This window comes from Dipodomys spectabilis, unplaced genomic scaffold (genome assembly GCF_019054845.1).
Source record: "Dipodomys spectabilis isolate Male_0828 unplaced genomic scaffold, ASM1905484v1 ptg000160l, whole genome shotgun sequence".
NCBI lineage: Eukaryota > Metazoa > Chordata > Mammalia > Rodentia > Heteromyidae > Dipodomys > Dipodomys spectabilis.
In genome coordinates this window covers 48804-71393 of record NW_024870837.1, presented here as the reverse complement: position 1 = coordinate 71393, position 22590 = coordinate 48804, and positions in this window count along the sequence as shown.

Sequence of the window (22590 nt, the reverse complement as noted above, 5' to 3'; positions counted from 1 at the left end):
TGTGTTTCTGCTTGTTAAGAAATAGTCCATCTTCCTAAACTACATATGCTCCATAGCTGGTACTCAGACTGAAGATCAGACCAGAAATTCTAGAAACACATCAAGTTAAGATATAGATATAAATTGTTCTACATAGGCACATTTATTTATGAGGAGGAAGAGGATCAAACAGTCAACGTCAGCAGAATCAACTCTCTCAACTCTAGGAATGAATAGATGAAAAATTTAGCAATTCTTTGCAGCATTGCTTCTGTGATTGGAATTGGCTGTGGTATTCTCAATGGTGATTTTGTTGGAAAGTATAAATGTGTAATTATCACATTAGCTCACAGAAGAATTAGGATCTGTGCTTGTAAATGTCATTTGGTATTTACACATGACATTTTAATTTTGCCTAGTATCAGTACACCACAAATATCTTTATATGGTTTCTGAGGGTTTTTTTTTTTTAACATTTTTTATTGCGAACATACCGTACAGAGGTTTTACAATTACATGAGCAAGGTAATGAGTTCATTTCTTATCAAGCACTGTTGCCTCCTCCTTTGTTTCCCCTTATGATCCCTTCTCATCTCCGCCTTCCCCACCCCCATGCCTCCTCTTCCGCCAAAGTTGTAAAGGTCGTTTTTCGACATAACGTCTTGTACATCTCATTGTTGCAATGAGTCCACTTGTAAACCTAATAAACAATTTTTTCCCTTCCCCTCCACATACTATACCAACATCAAATACAGTGAAACAGGTATTGTACCAGGGGAGGGGACATACAAAGCAACAAAGGAATCATCTTAATTATGTTAGAAACAATAATAAGAAAGAAAAAGCATTTGAGTACTTATCTTGTATTCATTTCACCTAACATCAACTTATCTGACCATTTCTGCTTGTCTAAGACATGTACTAGTTATTGCAAATAAGGGAAACCATGGGACCTATGTTTATTTGGGCCTGGTTTACTTTACTTAATATAATTTTTTTCCAAGTCTTTCCATTTCCTAACAAATGGGACAATGTCATTCAATCAACTCCAAATTTATCAAAGACCCTGGAGTCAAAGCAACACCCTGAAAACATTGCAGGACGTAATAGAAAATACCCTTGGTCTGAGTTGTTTGTTTCATTAATTTTGATTCTTCCTACAGCAGGCATTTTTTTTAATTTTATTTTATTTTATTTGAGAACATACTGTACAGAGGGGTTACAATTACATGGGCAGGATAATGCATACATTTCTTACCAAGCATTGCAGTCTCCTCCTTTGTTTACCCTTCACCTCCCTTCCCACCCTCCCCCCTCCCCCCCCACCCAATCAAACCCCCCCTCCCCCCCACTCCGACATTGTAAAGCTGGTTTTGACATGACATTTTGTACTTCTCATTGTTGCAACAGGTCCACCTGAATCCTTAAACGACTTGTTTGTCCCCGTCTCCTCCACATGTTATACTGACATCAAATATAGTGAAAGCGGCGGTTACACTGTGGGGGAGGGACATACAAAGCAACAAAGAAATAATCTTATAAATTCGTTAGAAACACATGCATGAAAGAAACAAAAACATTAAAATACATATTTGAGGGTTCATTTTCCTAACATCACATTATGACTTGTTCCGCTTGACTCATACCTATACTAGATATTGCAAATAAGGGAAACCGTGGGATCTATGTTTCTTTGGGCCTGGCTTACTTCACTTAATATAATTTTTTCCAAGCCTTTCCATTTCCTAACAAATGGGGCAATGTCATTCTTTCTGATGGAGGCATAGAATTCCATTGTGTATATATACCACATTTTCTTGATCCATTCATCTACTGAGGGGCATCTGGGTTGGTTCCATAGCTTAGCTATGGTAAATAATGCTGCAATAAACATAGTTGTGCTGGTAGCTTTAGTGTGGTCTTTTTTGTAAACATTTGGGTAAATGCCCAAAAGTGGGATTGCTGGGTCATAGGGGAGTTCTATGTGAAGTCTTTTGAGGAACCTCCACACTGCTTTCCAAAGTGGTTGAACAAGTTTACATTCCCACCAACAATGAAGTAAGGTTCCTTTCTGTCCACATCCCCTCCAGCATCGGTTGTTGTTAGAGTTCTTGATTTTTGCTGTTCTAACTGGAGTGAGGTGATATCTCAATGTTGTTTTGATTTGCATTTCTTTTATGGCTAGGGATGTTGAACATTTCTTCATGTGTCTATTGGCCATCCTTCTTTCTTCTTCAGAGAAGCTTCTCTTTAAGTCTTTCGCCCACTTACTTATTGGGCAGTTGTTTCTTTGAGGATTTGTTGTTGGGTGGTTTAATTTTTTGAGTTCCAAGTATATTTTAGATATGAGACCCTTGTCCGTTGTATGGCTAGTAAAGATATTCTCCCAATCCGTGGGCTTTCTATTGATCTTGCTAGCTATGTCATTTGCCCTGCAGAAGCTCTGCAACCTTATGCAATCCCATTTGTCCAACCTTTCTTTGATTTGTTGTGTTTCCGGGTCTCTATTAAGAAATTTTCGGCCTGAGCCAAGGAGACCCAGGGTTTCTCCAATTCCATCCTGTAATGTTTTCAGAGTGTCTGCTTTGAGTTCAACGTCTTTGATCCATTTGGAGTTGATTCTTGTTCAGGGTGATATATAAGGATCTAGCTTTAGTTTTCTTCATGTTGATAACCAGTTTTGCCAGCACCATTTACTGAAGAGGCTGTCTTTGTTCCATTCTATTGTTTTAGCTCCCTTATCGAAGATTAGATGGCTATAGATCTGTAGGTTCATTTCTGGGTTTTCAATTCTATTCCATTGGTCCTGAGATCTGTTCTTATGCCAATACCAAGCTGTTTTGATTACTATGGCTTTATAGGAGAGGTTGAAATTTGGTATTGATATTCCTCCAGCAGTGTTCTTTCCGTTGAGGAGCGTTTTTGCTATTCGGGGTCTTTTATTGTTCCATATGAATTTTTGGATTGCCTCTTCTATTTCCTTGAAGAATGAGGGTGGAATTTTGATAGGTATTGTGTTGAATTTGTAGATAGCCTTGGGAAGTATTGCCATTTTCACGATGTTAATCTTTCCAATCCAGGAGCATGGGAGGTTTTGCTATTTTTAAAGTTCTGTGTTGATTTCCTTTTTCAAGATTTTAAAGTTTTCATTATAGAGGTCCTTCACTTCTTTAGTTAAGTTAATTCCTAGGTATTTTATTTTTTGTGGGGCTATTACAAATGGAGTTGATTTCCTAATTTCAGCCACACTTTTCTCATTGTTGGCATACAGAGAAGCCATTGATTTTTGGGGGTTAATTTTATAACCTGCTACTTTGCCAAAGTTTTGAATCAGCTTGAGTAATTTGGGAGTGGAGTCTATGGGATTCTTTAAATATAAGATCATGTCATCTTCAAAGAGGGAGAGTTTTATTTCTTCTTTCCCTATTTGGATACCCTTTATGTCTGCATCTTGTCTTATTGCTGTAGCTAGGAATTCTAATACTAGATTGAAGAGAAGTGGAGAGAGTGGGCATCCTTGTCTTGTTCCTGAGTTAAGGGGAAATAGCTTTAGTTTTTCACCATTGAGTATAATGCTGGCTGTAGGTTTGTCATATACAGCCTTTATTGTATTGAGGAATGTTCCATGGATTCCTAATTTTTCCAAAACCTTCATCATAAAGGGGTGTTGGATCTTGTCGAATGCTTTTTCTGCATCTATTGAGATAACCATGTGGTTCTTATTCTTGCTCCTGTTGATGTGATGAATAATATTAATTGATTTGCGTATATTGAACCAGCTTTGCATCCCTGAAATGAATCCTGTTTGATCGTGGTGTATGATTTTTTGGATGAATTGTTGAAGTCGGTTGGCCAAAATTTTGTTGAGAAGTTTTGCATCAATGTTCATCAAAGAAATGGGTCTATAGTTCTCTTTCTTTGATGAGTCCCTGCCTGGTTTTGGGATGAGGGTTATGATGGCTTCATAGAATGTGTTCGGTAGTGAGCTTTCACTTTCAATTTCATTGAAGAGTTGGAGGAGAATTCTCTCCTTCATAACTGAAGGCCAAATAAAAACCTTCCATAGCAAAGTAAAATTGAAACCATACATCTCCACCAAACTAGCCCTACAAGAAATTCTTAAAGATGTCCTACACATAGAAAACCAACAAGACCGCAATAAAGACCAAGAAACTGCACCCAAACTGAGAATCAAAGAACCATAGGAAGAACCCAGTTGTCACAGCCTCCAAGAAGGTAGATAACATGGCAGGAACTCCCAAATACCTCTCAGTGCTATCTCTTAATGTTAACGGACTGAACTCTCCAATTAAGCGACATAGACTGCTAGTTGGATTAAAAAACAAGACCCTTCTATCTGCTGCCTGCAGGAGTCATATCTTGCCCGTAAAAACAAACACATTTTCAATGTTAAAAGCTGGAACAAAATCTACCAAGCAAACGGCCCCCATAAACATGCGGGAGTTGCAATCCTAATATCAGATAAAATAGACTTCAAATTCAAATTCGTGAGAAGACATAAAGAAGGTCGCTACATACTAATTATAGGATCTCTCCTTCAGGAGGATATTACAATTCTAAATATCTATTCGCCAAACAATGGCGCACCCAAATTTATCAAAGAAACACTACTTTCCCTCAAATCCCATACAGATCCAAAGACATTAATTGTTGGGGATTTTAACACACCACTCTCCCCACTAGATAGATCAACTCGGCAAAAACTCAACAGAGAAAATGCAGATCTAAACAGCTGCATAGATCAACTAGACTTAACATTTACTGAACATTTCACCCAGCAGCATCAGAATACACGTTTTTCTCAGCAGCACATGGAACGTTTTCTAAAATAGACCACATTTTAGGCCACAATGCAAACTTGTCTAAATTCAGAAACATTGAAGTTATACCTTGCATTCTCTCTGACCACAAGGGAATAAAATTAGAACTCAACACCAAAAGCCACCAAAGAAAGTCCGGTATCACATGGAGGCTGAACAACACACTGCTGAATCATGAGTGGGTCATGGAAGAGATTAGAAAGGAAATTCAAATGTTCATGCTATTCAACAAAAATGAACACACAAAATACCAGCTCCTCTGGGACACAGCAAAGGCAGTACTCAGAGGCAAGTTTATTTCTCTGAGCTCCTACATCAACAAATTGGAGAGATCTGAAACTAACAATTTAATGACACATCTAAACCTCCTTGAAAAAGAGCAGCAAGATAAACCCCAATCCAGTAGACGGAAAGAAATAATCAAAATTAAATCAGAATTAAATGAATTAGAATCCAAAAAAACTATAGAAAGAATCAACAAAACAAAGAGTTGGTTCTTCGAAAAACTTAACAAAATTGACAGACCCTTAGCAAATCTTATCAGAAAAAGAAGAGAACACACCCAAATTAATAAACTCAGAGATGAGAATGGAAACATCACCACGGAAACAACCAAGATTCAGAACATTATAAGGGAATACTTCTCAAAACTTTATGCTAATAAGTTTGAGAACTTGACAGAAATGGACATCTTCCTAGCACATATTGGCATGCCAAAACTAAACCAAGATGAGGTAAACTATCTTAACAGGCCCATATCAAGCATTGAAATAGAAACAGCAATAAGAGACCTCCCAGCTAAGAAAAGTCCAGGACCAGATGGTTTTACAGCGGAATTTTACAAGGCCTTCAAAGCAGAGCTCACACCAATTCTTACAGCAGGCATTTTAAAAATTAGTGGAAAACTTAAGACTTTCTTGTGTTTTATAGTCCCATTATTACTCAGTAAGCTTAATAAAAAAAAGAGAATCCATGAACTATGTATCTCCCACCACCCTTTTGTTAATTACTGGAGCTAAGAGAACTGGTTCCCCAGAATCTGACCTTCAGAATTCAAGAATGAGGTGGGAATAAGACAAGGAAAGAGAGACATAGTCATTTGCTGTCACAATGAGCACCTGTTCTCAATCTTTTTGATTCCCACAGTGAGCTTTTATTTGTGCTTTTTTATTAGCATGACAAAGATAAGTGACTTTCCCAGATTTAGAGTTGGAAACTTGTGGGACACATTCCTTTATTATGTAATCTTTCTTAAAATTGTGTATCATTGTTTTGGCTCTTGGTGCCTTTTCCATCCTTGTTGCAAGTATGTATTTCTACAAATGGAGACTTTGGTTTATCATCATGATTAAAATAGGATTTGGGAGATTGTGTGATTTGCTATAGAAGTAAGGTATTATGATTAGGACCCTTTGGTCCAGGTTTCATTTCTTTGTGGAATTTTTATTGGGGTCCTTACTCATGGACTCATGTGTAAGTAATTCTTCCAATATTCCAGTATAATCCAGTAGAGTTGGACAATGCATTAGAAATTTAAAACATGCCTATAATTCTTTTAAAATATACTTTTAAATATAATATCATAAATAAAAGCTTTGTTTTGTTTTTTGTAATTTTAATATTATTGTCATGGTTATGCACAGATGGGTTACACTTACATAAGTAAAGCAGTTATAACATTTCTTGTGTAACTTGTTACACACTCCCTCATTTTCTTCCTCTTTCCCTGGCTTTCTTAATCCCACCGCCCAAGTTGTACAGATAATTTCCAACATATTGTCACTTTTAATTTCCATTAAGTAAATTTTTGTGCTGTTCCCATCCTGGATCTCCACAATGTGAACACTGGAACATCATGGTTATACTCCTCTGCCTTGCATACATGCATATATTTATATTTATATATATGCCTACAATTTGGGTTCATATATCTGTTTGATTATTCATTTGTTTATTGCCAAAACTGGAGTTTGAATTCAGGGCCTGAACATTGTTCTCTGTGTTTTTTCCACCTCAGTGCTAGCCACAGTTCCACTTCTGGCATTTTGGTAGTTGAATGGACTTTCTCTGGGAGCTGGCTTTGAACCATGATCCTCAATCTCACCCTTGTGATAAGGTAGGATTACAGGTGTGAGCCTACTTTATACTTTGACTTTTCATCTCATTGTATCATGCATATATTTCCTACCCAATAACATCCTTAGAAATTTCATACTGTTCTAAGAGCATCACTTATAATGATTACATGAGAGTCCAGTGTTTATAAATAACATGAAAATCTTTGTTGTCTCCAAAATATTATATGTATCATCAAAGTTCTTTTGGATTTTTCACTCTAGTATTCATTTTTTATAGAAAATATCTGCGAGTTAGAAAGAACCAAATACAAACTTTCTTCTTACATAATGATCCATCTTAACTTGGCTCATCTAAAACAGTAAGTTAATCCTCCCTGTGAATTTATTCTTTTTCCCAGCATGTAGTTCCAATTTTGTAACTTTTACCCACCTTACCCACTATAAACTTTGTCTGAAATGACTCTTGCTATCATCCAGTTTTTGTAAAAACCTTTTCCATGGTATTTCATTAATAGGAAGCCATATTTAAATAATAGCAACTTAATGTCATCATTTCCACGGGTATCTGCATTTCAGCCTGGAACAGGATTTTATTTTAATGGAAGAATCAGAGCATCATTTGGAAGGCAGAGATTACCCTTATGAACAAATTTGATCTTTCATTGCTTATTTTTGTTTTGGAATTTGAAGGCTAAAGATTACCAACTCATATATCCTCTGTTGTCACTGTATTTGATTCCAGTTCCCTGCATCTTGTATATACATTTTTCTAATTTGGGGAGGGAAAGGATAACAAAATGCTGAAACAAGGATAGTGGTTGACCAATTGTAACAATGAGATGTACAGTACACTATGTTGAAAATGATCACAATTTTGGGATACAGAGAAGGAAGAGTTGGGGAAGTAAGGAGAGAGAGGAATGTAGGAGGAAAACAAAGGATGGAGTAACAATGCTCAATGGGAAATGTACTCATTACCTTACTCATGTAACTGTAACCCCTCTATACAATATTTTATAATAAAAATATTTTTAAAAGATTACCAGCTCATACTCCCACAGTTTACTTGCTATACACCTTAAATGCTTCATATGGCTGAAAAAGGGAAACCAAAAAGACAGCAACTTTCAATATAGATTGTCTATTTTTGCAATACCAAGATGCCAAATGCAGTGCCAAGTGCACAGGCACCCAGAGTACATTCATTAAGCTCTAGAATTCTCAGTTGTTTGCTTTGGCTAGAAATCTCTTAATTTTATTATACTCAATATGCAGAAATGTCCTGAAAATTATTATTGCAGAAAAACCTTTCCTACAAAATCAGGAAAATTTGACCAAGTCAAAAAGAGTAAAATAACACAAGAAGAATTCTATTCCTGTTTACATAAAAGCTAGGATTCAACATGGGTCTATTAATAGTCTGAAGAAGACAAACAATTATTTAAGTGAGTTGTTATTACAAATGTAATGATATATGAACTCTGCCTGGGGAGTTGAAAAGAATCCTTCCTGCACAGTGTCTTGATACATAGGAAGGGAGAAAACAAATATTCTGTAAAATGATGAAAAACTTAGGAAGTTCAGTATTCTCCAAATATTATGACCAAGGAATGTAAGGTATCAGGAACAAGGTGAGTTGGAGAGTGAAATTGGAGAGATGGAAATGGCCATATAGCTTGGTGTTTTGGCACTTTCTTAATATGCACAGGGCCCAGGGGTTCAATCCCCAGCAATGAAAATGAAGGAAGGAAGAGACCAAGAAAGATTTGTGAGGTAGGCCTAGCATCATCATAGAAGTTTTATTCTCTTCCTCTTTTATTTTATTTTTTGGTTGGTCATGGGGTTGAACTCTGGGCTTGGGGGCTTTCCATGTGCTCTTCAGCTCAAGGCGAGGGCTCTACGACTTCAGCCACAATGCCATTTCCGTTTTCTAGTGGTTTATTGGAGATAAGAATCTCATGAACTTTCCTGCTTGGGCTGGCTTTGAACGATGATCCTCAGATCTCAGCCTCCTGACGAGCTAGGATTACATGCTTGAGCCACTGGTGCCTGTCTACAAGTTTTATTCTCTAGCCCAGGATTTCATACTCTTAATTTCACATTATTACTGCATGGGAGATTTTAAAAGTACCGTTGCTCAATTCTCAGCTGTTTTATCTGAGTGGGAACAGATATATCAACTTCAGCTGATATGACATGGGGGCACCAGTAAAGCACCCAGGATAAAGATATCATGGTAGCATATAAGAGTGTAGAACTTGAAAACTTTTCTGTGAGCAGAAAAATAAGTGCACATAGTATGTTAGCCTAAGTATGATTATAGATCAGTCTGAGTTTAAATGAACCAATATACCAGTTTTGTAACCTCTTTTTAAACCTCAGTTTCCTATTTTGGACATGGAAGCCCATGAGACTACAATGCAAGAGTGTTCATAAAGTGTTTTCAGGGTATGCATTTTAAAATTTATTATAACTACCATTAGTTGATTTGTTTATATAGTGTAAATTTGAACTAGGTGCTGATGAGCAAAGCGGAAGAGGATGAAGTGTCCTGTCTTAGGTCTCTCGGGTACTTGAGGTCATTCCTTACACTCCAAAATTGGTGAAGTTATAATTGGACAAAAGGGCACTTTTAAACGTTTCTCTATGGAGCTTTAGCATTTTTCAATATCAGAAGGACTCTGGAAAGATGGAAAAATAAAATAGAGAAAGTGGCGCTGGGAAGGTGTCTCAGTGGTAGAGTGATTGCCTTGCAAGCATGAGGCCCTGGGTTCAATTCCTCAGCACCACATAATCAGAAAAAGCCGGATTTGGGGCCTAGACTTAAGTGGTAGATCGTTGGTCTACAGCTGAAGAACTGGGGGACAGTGCCCTGGCCCAGATTTGAGGCTGCACAACCAAAAGAAAGAAAGGAAGAAAGAAAGAAAGAAAGAAAGAAAGAAAGAAAGAAAGAAAGAAAGAAAGAAAGAAAGAAAGAAAGAAAGAAAGAAAGAAAGAAAGAAAGAAAGAAAGAAAGAAAGAAAGAAAGAAAAAAAGAAAGAAAGAAAAAAACCACAACAGTCCTTTTCAGCTGGCTTACTGTCAGTCCTTTTGACGTATGATGACAAATTACCAGACACTGAATTGCTTATAAACAACAAATTTATTTCTCCATTCTGGAGCCTGTAGGTCCAAGATTACAGTGCTAGCATAGTCAGGAATTTTATTTCTGAGTGAGGCCCTGTTTTAAAGTTCAGGAGTGAAATTTATTTGGTGTTGTTTATTTAAACCCAATTCATGAAGTTTTGCTTGCATGACTTAATTACTATCCATGTACACACAAAGGCCCATTTCTACAACATTACATTTGAGATAGAATTTCGATATGTGAAACTGGATGAAGCGAGTAAATAAATGTATTGTACATATACATTCTTTTATTTTCCTATAAGATTGTGGATCTAAGAACAGTAAGATAAAGACATTGAATGATCTCAAAGCTGAATCTTAGCCATTCTATGATTCTGGAGCTTTATATTGATCTGGATTATTTAATTCTCTGCCTTCACTACAAGTTTATTTGGAGAATACATATGATAATTACACTAAGTGAGAAGTTTAGAGAATTATTTCATATTGTTTACTTTTAATTTTTTGGTAAATACTTGGATTCAAATTCAGAGCCTGGCATTTGCCAAGCAGGCACCATACCACTTGATTCATGCCACATCCAGCAATTTTTGCTTCGATTATTTTTGAGATAGAACCTTGCATTTGTTTATTCCTAGGATACCTGGATAGTGAACTTCCTAGTTGTATGTTCAACATAGGTAGGATGACAGCCACACATTGGCACACCCAGCTTTTATTGTTTGAGAAGAAGGTCTCTTGTGTGTCTTCCAGCTTGACCTTGAACAGTGACTATCCATATTTCCATTTTCAAAGTAGCTAGGATAATAGGTATAAACCACCTCATTTGGTTTGTCTTATTTATGTTTATGAAAGTTCTGAAAGTATGAGAAAATTCTCAAAAAGTTTACTAACCATACCCAGATTCTAGGTGATACACTTATATTTATTCTGTCACAAACACAATTTGTGATATTGCACATCAAGAATACAAATATGTATTGCTAATGCCAATTTAAAGAGTTGTGATGATCTAATTTCTATGTGTGGATTTGTTTCCTGGCAAAACATCCTGAGTACATAGGCCAAAAATGTGATAGTCCTACAAGCAAAAATTACTTCTAGTATGATCAACAGTTTGCAAATAAGGGTTCCATGCCTGCAGAGGAGACAGGTCACAGGACAATTCCCTGCTGTGACCCTATAATAAATCTGCACTTTTCAAAATAGCAGAGTGGTGAATTTTGTCAAAATTATTATACGGGAACTTTCTTGACCTGATAAAGAGTACTGCATTAGAATGAAAATATTCCCAGTTCTTCTGAAGTCAGGAAAAGATGTCATCCATTTGTATTCAAACACATAGCAAGCATTTTTGCTAATATAATGAAGAAAAATATAAAGTTCTTCAAAAATAGCTTTTATTTATATATATATAGGACTCTTAAACACACGGATAAGACAATAAATAACCCAATTAAGAAGATACAGAGAGAAGGCAAATAAGCACATCCAAAACCCATACATTACAAGAATGTTATAGAAATTCTTCTCAAATGTGTTCAGATAATGTTTTCTGGAATGTAAGGAATGTAAATAATTTCACCATCTTGATTCTTCCAATAATAATTTTCAAAAATGCATAAAGAACTTCAGAATTCATGGAATTTTTATTTCATGTTCTGTGCAGAACACTTTACAAAAGGCATATTCTTTATTTCTTGAAAACACCAATATTTTTACCTGTATTCATCTGTGTAAATGACTTCACAAACCTTTTAAGGCAATTGAAGAAGGAAATTGTAGCCAAACAATGCATAGACAATATCTTGAAAATTGTATCATAATCTTTTTCCTTTTTCTTGTCTCTTTTTTTTTTTCAGGAGAAGGGATTGAACTGAGGGTCTCAAACTTCCTGGATAATTGCTCTTGATCCTTACACCTAGCACTTTGTTGAGCTTTAGATTTCTTTTCAGATAGTTTCTTATTAACTGCCTAGACTGGCCTCAAACCATTATCCTCCTACTTTTGCCTCTTATAAACATGTGGCACCAGTTTGTTTTAAATATTGAGGTATCTGTATCACATTTTTACCATACAAACAGCAAACCTCCTATACTTTCCACTGTCTAGCTCTTAAGTAGTTAGAATTGTAGGCATGTACCACTATATCAAGCTGAATTTTTCTAAAAAGAAATCTTTAGTAGCTCTGATAACAAAGAAATATTCACTAACTTCTCTTTAGTCTCCAATTGTCTACCTCTGTAAATTCTTTCTCATTTTTCTCCTCACTGAAGACAGTAAGTTTGTGATAAGTTCAGTTTTGTTAATGCTTTCAAAATATTCCTTTTTAGTCTACATTCTTCATGCCTCATGTTCCGTATCATAGTGATTTTCCTTACCAAAAATATTTGTCTCAGCCTGGAGAGGTGACTGATGCCTACATCCCTAGGTACTCTGGAGGCTGAGATTCAAAGATTGTAGTTGGAAGCCAGCCAAATATTTTCTATCTAAAAGGAAACTGGGTGCATCCTAGTAACATAAAAATCATTATCTCATATTTGTTATAATAACATCTTACAAATTTAAGGTTATTCATTTGATAACTTTAATAGAAACAAGAAATACACATGAATTTCTCTCAGGAAATCCAAGTCATTCATTAAAACCCTAACTTGTTTCGGGAAAGAGATAAAATCTCATTCAGAGAACATAACTAGGTGCCATTGTTACATTCTCCTTTCTGTCACTATCAAAGATGCTTCAGAGGAAACAGACCTAAACAGATATGAGTCCTGGAACATATTGTAAATGCAAGCATTGAATGATCTCTCTATGGTAAGAAAAACAATCCACAAATTTTCACGCACCTAAACAACCGATCATGTTGCTTTGCTCTGAGCCTGGATGAGTTTTCTTATTTGTCCTTCTGTGGCACTGAAGGTGTGTATCTTTTTCTATATTCAGTCTATATGGAGTTCTATTTCCTCTTGCAAACATTCTGAGAAGCTCTTCCCAGGCCACAAGAAGTACAGATAAATTATTCATCCCATATTCTCCCCTCACAGCTCTCCTGTCCTGAAAAACTGTTTACTGAACAAAATGGAACAATGATTGCACAATGATATAAACCTGAGTGAGCATTATCACACTAGTCATAACACCAGAGAAGAACAAGGCTGTTTTCTCATAAGATCGAAATATGCTAGTTTTATATGCATGTTTTATGCGTTCAAAATACAATTAAGTAATTCACTATCCTGGAAATGATTGGCCAGACCTAAGAGTTAAGTGTCTTAAAAGCTAAAGACAAGGTTTTTGTGAGTTTTATCCAAAGGGAGGGAAGAAAGTTAAAATCCATAGTTTATTTTGTAGAATCAAAGTGGTAATACAAAATGAGAATCACAAAAAAATCTCTGCCCAGTCTAGATCTCCGGTGCTGCCCTCAGCATGGTACTTTCTGTCTTTTCTGGGCGTGGTTAGGTCCTCCTGCCCAGTGGATCAGTTGTCTTCAAGGCATCTTGGTCCTGAATTGGGACTTGGATTACCCAGTGGTGGTTGGGACCTGGCCAAGGACACGACACAGACCACTTCCATGGAATGACTTCTTTGCCCGGCATGTAAGTAGGATTACAAGTGGAATTTCTCTGAACTTGACTCCAGAAGGCAATCACTGAACTAAAAGTCAAGGCCAAACAAACTCCTTCTCCCCTCCTCCATTCCTCCCTTCCTCCCTCCTTGGGAAAGAGCAAAATAATTTTGCAGGTTTTGGTACACACACAAATCACCCACCATCTCCCCTGGTAAACTAGGTTGCAAGTGACTAAGTCATGTAATTCCATTATGCCACACTCATTATTCTGGACAACATCTTCAGGTTGTTTGGTGCTTTCATTTTTTTTTCTTTTTGTTGGTCGTTGGGTTGAATTTCAGCTCGAGCCAAGCTCTCTACCACTTGAGCCACAGTGCCACTCCCTGTTTTCTTGTGGTTAGTTGGAGATCAGTATCTGACAGACTTTCCTGCTAGGGCTTGCTTTGAATCATGAATTAATTTTTTAAGTTTTTTACTGTAAAAATGCTGTACATAGGGGTTACAGTTACATGAACAAGGCAATGAGTGCATTTCCTATTGAGCATTGTTGCCTCCTCCTTTGTTTCCCCCTACCACTCCTTCCCTCCCACCTCTATAACTAAACCCCTCCCCCGCTGAAGTTGTAAAGTTCATTTTCTTTAAAAAAAATATATGTATGTCTATACATATATATACGAATATATATATATATATATATATATATATATATATATAATAAAAATGTTGTAGAGAGGGGTTACAGGTAAATAAGTACGGTAATGAGTACATTCCATAGCAAGCATTTAACTCTTCCTTTGTTTTCCCTCTACCATCACTTCCCTCCCACCTCCCCAACACCACCTGACCCCCTCCCCTGCATTGTAAAGTTCGTTTTTTAACATAGTGTCCTGTACATCTTGTCATCACAAGATGGGTCAGCCTGCATCCTCATTTAAACGTTCCCCAATATCCTTTCCACTCCCCAAATTACAAAATTGTATGTACAAGTGCAGAACACCAGTATCAGATCCAGTGAAAACAGGAGTTACACGGTGGGGGGGGGGGGGGGGGAACATACAGAAGAAACAAAAGATTCACATAGTGCATTTTAAGTACATTATAAAACACTAGCAATAAAGAAAAAACCACTGTGTCCCTGTCTTAGGGTACATTTTGCTTCACATTATCTCATGTGTTCGTGTGTACATAGCCTTTGAACTTCTCTGCTTGTTCTAGACCTATGCTAGGAATTGCAAACAAGGGAAACCATGGAAACTATATTTCTTTGGGCCTGGCTTACTTCAGTTAATATAACTTTTTCCAGTTCCTAACAAATGAGGCAATGTCCTTCTTTCTGATGGAGGCATAGAATTTCATTGTATATATTTATAACACATTTTCTTGATCCATTCATATACTGAGGGGCATTTGGGTTGGTTACCTATCTTAGCTATGGTAAATAATGCTGTGATAAACATGATTGTGCTGGTAGCTTTGGTATTACCCTGTTTGTGATTATTTGGGTAAAATCCCAAAAGTGGGATTGCTGGGCCATAATGGAGCTCTATGTGGAGTCTTTTTTTTTTTTTTTTTGTCGGTTGTGAGGCTTGAACTCTGGGCCTGGGCTCTGTCCCTCAACTCTTCAGCTCAAGGCAAGCGCTCTACCACTTGAACTACAGCGCCACTTCCAATTTTCTAGTGGTTTATTGGAGATAGGATTCTCATGGTCTTTCCTGCACAGGCTGGCTTTGAACCATGATCCTCAGATCTCAGCCTCAGTAGGTAGGATTACAGGCGTGAGCCACCAGCGCCCTGCAGTGTGGAGTCTTTTGAGGAACCTCTATACTGCTTTCCAGAGTGATTCAACAAGTTTATACTCCCACCAACAATGCAGTAGGGTTCCCTTCTAGCCACATGGCCTCCAGCATCTGTTACTACATTTCCTGATTATAGCCATTCTAACTGGGATGAAGTGGAATCTCAGTGTTATCTTGATTTGTATTTCTTTTATGGCTAGAGGAGCTAAGCATTTCATGATGTGTCTATTGGCTATTCTTATTTCCTTTTCAGAGTAGTCTCTCTTTAAGTATTTAGCCCATTTGTTAATTGGGCAGTTGTTTGAGGATTTGTTTTAGGAGATTTAGTTTTTTGAGTTCTAAGTATATTTTAGTCATGAGACTCTTGTCCATTGTTTGGCTAGTGAAGATTTTCCCCCAGTCCGAGGGCTTTCGGTTGATCTTGCAAGCCATGACTTTTGCCTTGCAGAAGCTCTGCAGTTTCATGCAATACCATTTGCCTAACCTTTCTTTGATTTGTTGTGCTTCTGGGTCTGTATTAAGAAACTTTTGGCTTGTGCCAAAGAACCCTAGAGTTTCTCCTATTCCTTCCTGTCATGTTTTCATGGACTCTGCTTTTCTTTAGAGGTCTTTGATCCATTTGGAGTTGATTATGGTGCAGGGTGTTAGATACGGTCCTATCTTTAGTTTTCTACAAGTTTTTAACCAATTTTACCAACACCATTTACTGAAAAAGCTGTTTTTTCTTTCCATTCAACTTCTTTTTTTTGGGGGGCGGGAGTCCAATTGTGGGCCTGAACTAAGGGCCTGGGTGCTGTCCCTCAGCTCTTCAGCTCAAGGCTAGAGCTCTACCACTTGAACCACAACACCACTTCTGGCTTTTTTTTCTGCTTATGTGGTGCTGAGGAATAGAACCCAGGGCCTAATGCATGCAAGGCAAGCACTCTACCACTGAGACACCTTCTCAGCCCCCATTCAATTTCTTTAGCACCCTTATCAAAGGTTTGGTAGCTATAGATCTGTGGGCTCATTTCTGGGTCTTCAGTCCTAAACAATTCATCCTACGGTCTGTTCTTTTGCCAGTACCAAGCTGTTTTGATTACTATGGCTTTTTATTAGAGTTTTGAAATTTTGAATTGATATTCCTCCAGTGCTGCTCTTTCAACTAAGGATTGTTTTTGCTATTCAGGTTTTTTTATTGTTCCATATGAATTTTTGGATTGCTTCCTCTATTTCATTGAAGAATGAAGTTGGGATATTGATAGGTATCGCAATGAATTTGTAGGTAGCCTTGGGCAGTATTGCCATTTTCACGATGTTAATCTTCCCAATCCAGGAGCATGGGAGATTTTTCCACTTGCTTAGTTCTCCTTTAAATCTTTTTTTTAAAGTTTTTAAAGTTTTTGTCATAGAGGTCCTTCATCCATTTGGTTAACTTAACTCCTAAGTATTTTATTCTTTTGTGGGGCTATTGTAAAAGGGATTGCTTTCCTAATTTCACCTGCCCTCTTCTCATTATTGGAATACAGGAAAGCTATTGATTTCTGAGGGATAATTTTATACCTTTCTTTTTTGCCAACGTTTCCGATCAGCTCAAGTAATTAGGAGTTGAATCTATAGGTTTCTGTAAATGCAAGATCATATCTTCTGCAAAGAGGAAGAGTTGTACTTCATTTCCCCCTATTTGGATACTCTTTATGTCAGCGTCTTCTCTTATTACCCTAGCTAGGCATTCTAATACTAGTTTGAAGAGGACTGAAGGGAGTGGACATTCTTGTCATGTTCCCGGAATTTAGAGGAAATGGTCTTATCTTTTGCCATTAAGTATAATGCTGGCTGTAGGTTTGTTATATACAGCCTTTATTGTATTGAGGAATTTTCCATGGATTCCTAGTTTATCCAGAGCCTTCATCATAAGTGTTGGATCTTGTGAAAGTTTTATTCCACATCTATTGAAATAATCATGTGCTTCTTATTTTTGCTCTTGTTGATGAGATGAATTATATCGTTTTGTTTATGTTCAACCAGTTTTGCATCACTGAAATGAATCCTGTTTGATCTCAGTGTATGATTTTTTTTGATGAGTTGTTGAAGTTGATTGGCCAAGATTTTATTGAGAAATTTTGCATCGAAATTAAACAAAGAAATGGGTCTATAGTGCTCTTTCTTTGATGAGTCCCTGGTTTTAGGAGGAGGATTATGCTGAATTCATAAAAAGAGTGTGGTAGGTATGTTTTACTTTTAATTTCATTGAGGAGATGGAGGAGTATTGGTGTGAGTTCTGCCTTGAAGGCTTTGTAGAATCCAGATGTAAATCCATCTAGTCCTAGGCTTTTCTTTGGTGGGGGGTCTTTTTTCTTTTTTTGCCGGTCATGGGACTTAAACTCTGGGCCTGGGCGCTATCCCTGCACACTTCAGATCAAGGTGAGCACTCTACCGCTTGAGCCACAGCACCACTTCCGTTTTTTCTAGTGATTTATTGGAGACTCACGGACTTTTCTGCCCAGGCTAGCTTTGAACTGTGATCCTCAGATCTCAGCATCCTGGTAGCTAGGATTACAGGCGTGAGCCACCGGCACCTGGGAAAAGTTGGAGGTCTTTTATTGCTGCTTCTATTTTGATGCTTGATATGGCTCTGTTAAGTTGGTTTAAATCATCTTGGTTTAGTTTGGGCATGTCAATATTTGCTAGAAATTTGTCCATACCTTTAAGATTCTCAAACTTACTATCATAAAGTTTTGAGAAGTATCCTATTAGTATATCCTAAGTCTTGGTTATTTCTTTTTTTGTTTTTTTTGGGGGGGGAGGGTCTGGTCGTGGGGCCTGAACTCTGGGCCTGGGCGCTGTCCCTCAGCTCTTCAGCTCAAGGCTAGTTCTCTACCACTTGAGCCACAGTGCCACTTCCGGCTTTTTTCTTTTTGCTTATGTGGTGCTGAGGAATCTAACCCAGGGCCTCAAGTATGCAAGTCAAGCGCTCTACCACTGAGCCACCTTCTCAGCCCCTGAATCTATGCTATTTCTATAATGATGTTTCCATTCTAATCTCTGAGTTTGTCTATTTGGGTGTGTACTACATTTTTCTGATTAGATTTGGTAGGGGTCTGTCAATTCTATTAATTTTTTCGAAGAATCAACTCTGTTTTGTCAGTTCTTTCTATAGTTTTTCTTTAAATGTAATTTATTTAATTTGGATTTAATTTTAATTATTTGTTCCCATCTACTGAATTTGGGTTTAGCTTGTTCTTTTTCAAGGAACTTTAGGTGACTCATTAAATTTTTAGTTTCAGATCTCTCCAATTTGTTAATGGAGGAACTCAGAGCTATAAACTTGCCTCTGAGTACTGCCTTTCTGTGTCCCAGAAAAGCTGGTAATTTGTGTGTTCATTTTTGTTGAATGTCATGAACAGTTGTGTTTACTTTCTATTCTCTTCCTTCCACTGATGATCCAAGAGTGTGTTGTTCAGCCTTCATGTTTTACAGTATTTCCTTTGGGGGCTTTTGGTGTTGAATACTAATTTTATTCCCTTGTGGTCTGAGAGAATACAGGGCATAATTTCAATGTTTTAAAATTTGGACAGATTTGCTAAATGGCCTAGAATGATATCTATTTGGAGAATGTCCCATGTGCTGCTGAGCAGAAGGTGTAATCTGATGCTGCTAGGTGACATATTCGTTAAATGTCTGTTAAGTCTAGTTGATCTATGCATATTTTAAGATCCGAGGTTTCTCTCTTGAGTTTATGCCAGATTGATCTCTCTATTGAAAGGAATGGTGTGTTAAAGTCCCCAACAACTAATGTCTTTGAATCTATGTGAGACTGGATTGAAAGTAGTGTTTCTTAGATAAACTTTGGTACTCTATTATTTGGTGAGTTGATATTTAGGATCATAATATCCTCCTGAAGAAGAGATCCTTTAATTAGTATGTAGTGACCTTCTTTATCAGTTCTCATTGATTTTAATTTGAAGTCTATTTATATGATATTAGGATTGCAAATCCTGCCTGTTTATGGGGTCCATTTGCTTGATATATTTTATTTCAGCCTTTCACTTTCAGAATGTTCATTTTTTTGGGCAAGGTGTGTCTCTTGAAGACAGCAGATAGAAGAATCTTGCTTTCTGATCCAACTGGACAATATATGTCGCTTAATTGGAGAGTTAAGACCATTAATATTGAGGGTTAAGACACAGAGGTGTTTGTCTGTCCCTACCATTTTATCCAATTTTTTTTGGGGGGGGAAGCTGTGCCTTGGCTGTTCTTGTGATTACATATTTCTGTGTTTGTGGAGCACTTCACTGACTATATTCTCTTCTAGTTGGTTTTCTATATGTAGAACCTCTTTGAGGAATTTTTGAAGAGCTGGTTTGGTAGCGGTATATTGCATCAGATTTAACGTGCTGTGGAAGGTTTTTATTTGTCTTTCTGCTGTGAATGAGAGGTTAGCTGGGTAGATTATTCTTGGTTGGTAGTTATTTGACTTTAGGACATGGCATACCTCTTTCCAGGACATTCTTGCTTTTATAGTGTCTTCTGTGAAATCTGAGGTAATTCTGATTGGGTTACCTTTATATGTGATTGATGTCTTCTCCCTGGCAGCTTTAAGAATTCTTTCTTTAGTGGCTATTGAGCGGTATGGATTGTAATGTGGAGGTGGGATGTCCTATTCTGGTCTATTTGGGTTTCTAAAAGCTTTTTGTATGTGTATGGGCCTGTCCTTTTGTATATTTGGGAAGTTCTCTGCTAGGATTTTGCTGAATGCATTTCCTAATGCATTGGTTTCCCTCTCCAGCCCCTCTTGTATTCCTATTATCCTCAAATTAAGCTTTCTGAACGTTTCCTGTATTTCCTGCATTGATCTGTCATGCTTAATTTTGTTATGAAAAATGGAGTGCTCTTTCTCTATGGAGTCTAAACTGTCTTCAGCTACATATATTCTTTCTTCGCCTTCTTCCGTTTTAGGTTGAAGACTTTGTACTTTGGTGTTTAACCCTTTTCCTTCTTGCTGGTCTTCTTAATGGTGCCCAGCTCTTTATTAAGGTTCTCTTTCAAGTCTTGAATAGATTGCCTTACCTCCTGGAGTTGGTTATCAGATTTTTCTTTCCACTCCATTTTCTAGGTTCCTATCTTTTCATTAGATTCTTTCTCCCTCTGCTGGAGTTCCTCTACCTTTTTATTTGTCGAGGCCATGTAGTCATCTATTAACTTCTTGTTGGCCTCTTTGCACTCTCTGATAACCCCATGAAGGGTTTCCAATTTTTCATTCAGCAGGTTTACCAGCCATGCTTTTAATCTATCTTGATCATTATCTTCTATGTCATACTGGGACTGCTATGTAGCTTGTTTATGTGGAGATGGTGGTGGGATTTGTTTATTGGCTATTTTTCTTGTGTTTCTGCAGTTAGTTCTGCCCATTTGGAGACAAGAACCACACTGCTACAAGAGTAGGACAGTCTTTTAGGACCGGAGCCAACCCGATGTCATGTAGATGGGTAGATCTTAGGGTTTCAGTGGTAAGGTGAGGTGTTTTCCTGTTTAGCTCTCTTTTTCTTTGCTTGCAGAGGATATTTTGGCTTTGGGGTCGAGATTGCATATAGTTGTAACTTTTGAGGCAATCTAGGTTTGATTAATAAGTAGTCTGCTCCTTAGAGTTAACAAGATGGGCCCCTTGTACTCAAAGTGTTCAAATGGAACCAGTTTTGTAGTCAAATGTAGAACCAACTCCAAGTTGAGTCACATATAAATCATTAAGGATCAATGGGCTGGATTAGAATGAGAAATGAAGGGTTAAGATTAGAAAGATATAAATTTAATTTCAGAAGAGAACTTGGGTATAATTATAGTAGAGGGGTAAGAACAGCTTAGGGGAGAGGTATATGTAGTAGGAAGAGAATAAATACCTTGTTACTGAATGTAACAGGTTGAAAAGAATTTGAAGAAAGGTTATGTTGGGAGTAGCTTGGAGATCAAGATGAAAATAAGAAAGTGTATTGGGGAGGCTTGCTGAGATTAGAAAAATATCAGTCAGATATTATTGAAAAGTTGCTTACTCTGTTAACTCCTGTAATTATTGTTTACTCACATAGAAGGAGGCCTTATTTGTGCATAGAACTAGACAGGGTAGCCCTGATGGAGTAATAGTGTAAGGTAGAGAGAGAGAGAGAGGTTAAGGGGGAGTGAGAAGAAAAGAAAGAAAAAAAACTTACAAATTAGCAAATAGTAAAGTAGAAGCAGATACCAAATAATAATGAAAAACAGAAGTTTTAAGTGGAATAGCAAATTCTAAATCACAATACACATAAGTAACACATAGAAATACAAATGAACAACAAATGATCAGACATTACAACTAACAACGCAGAACAAAAACCAGAAGAAAATACTAAAGAATGGATTTTTCAGGTTCTTTGGGGAGTTTATTCTCCCTGTAATACTTAGAGCAGATTCCTGATGGAACCTTGTGTGCCTTGCTGTAGTCCACTTTCCTTGTGGCTTGGTTGGGAGCAGATGGCTTTTTGATTGGGGAGGGTGCCTGCTACCTAGAGTTCCATTCTCAGGCCTGGTGGCAGGTAGTTTTGGGGGTTTCAGGTTTGTAGACTGCTATCATAGGCCTGGAGTTGGGTTCCCAGGCTTTCCCAGGTAGCCACAGGAACCTTAGGAACAGAGCTTATGTCTGTGTTCAGTTTTGATGTAATCCATCCCTTTTGGAAGTGGGCTTGTGTCAGGGGGCTTTGGGATCCCTCAGAGAATTACCACCTCCAGGGCATGGTCCCAGGTGTGTTATTCACAAGTCTGTAGTTGTTGGTGTGCTGGACCACAGAGCCTGTGCTATGGTGGCTAAGATGGAGTTGGCAGGTTCTAAAGGAGAGGGTCTGTGTGTTAGCAGATCAAGGTGGGGGGATGGCTTTGCTGATGCTGAAGGGTCTCTCTCCTATGTGATGGTGTGAGGAGTCCTGGCACTGGGAGGACTGGGTAGAGGTTGTAGGGGCAGGCTGGTGTGGATTGTGGGGGGAGCCGTGCTGGTCTGTAGCAGACGTGGTGGGAGGTGGCAGGCGCTGGAAGCCTTAGGGGTTTCTGCCTGTGGCTGCTAGGTGTGTCACCAGAGATGCCTGCAGAAGCTTGGTCATGCAACAGGTGTGTGATCCAGGGGTCTGTGCAGGGCAGCAAGGAGGGAGAAGTCCCATCAGAAAGCTCAATCGGCTGGGCAATTTTCCAATAGA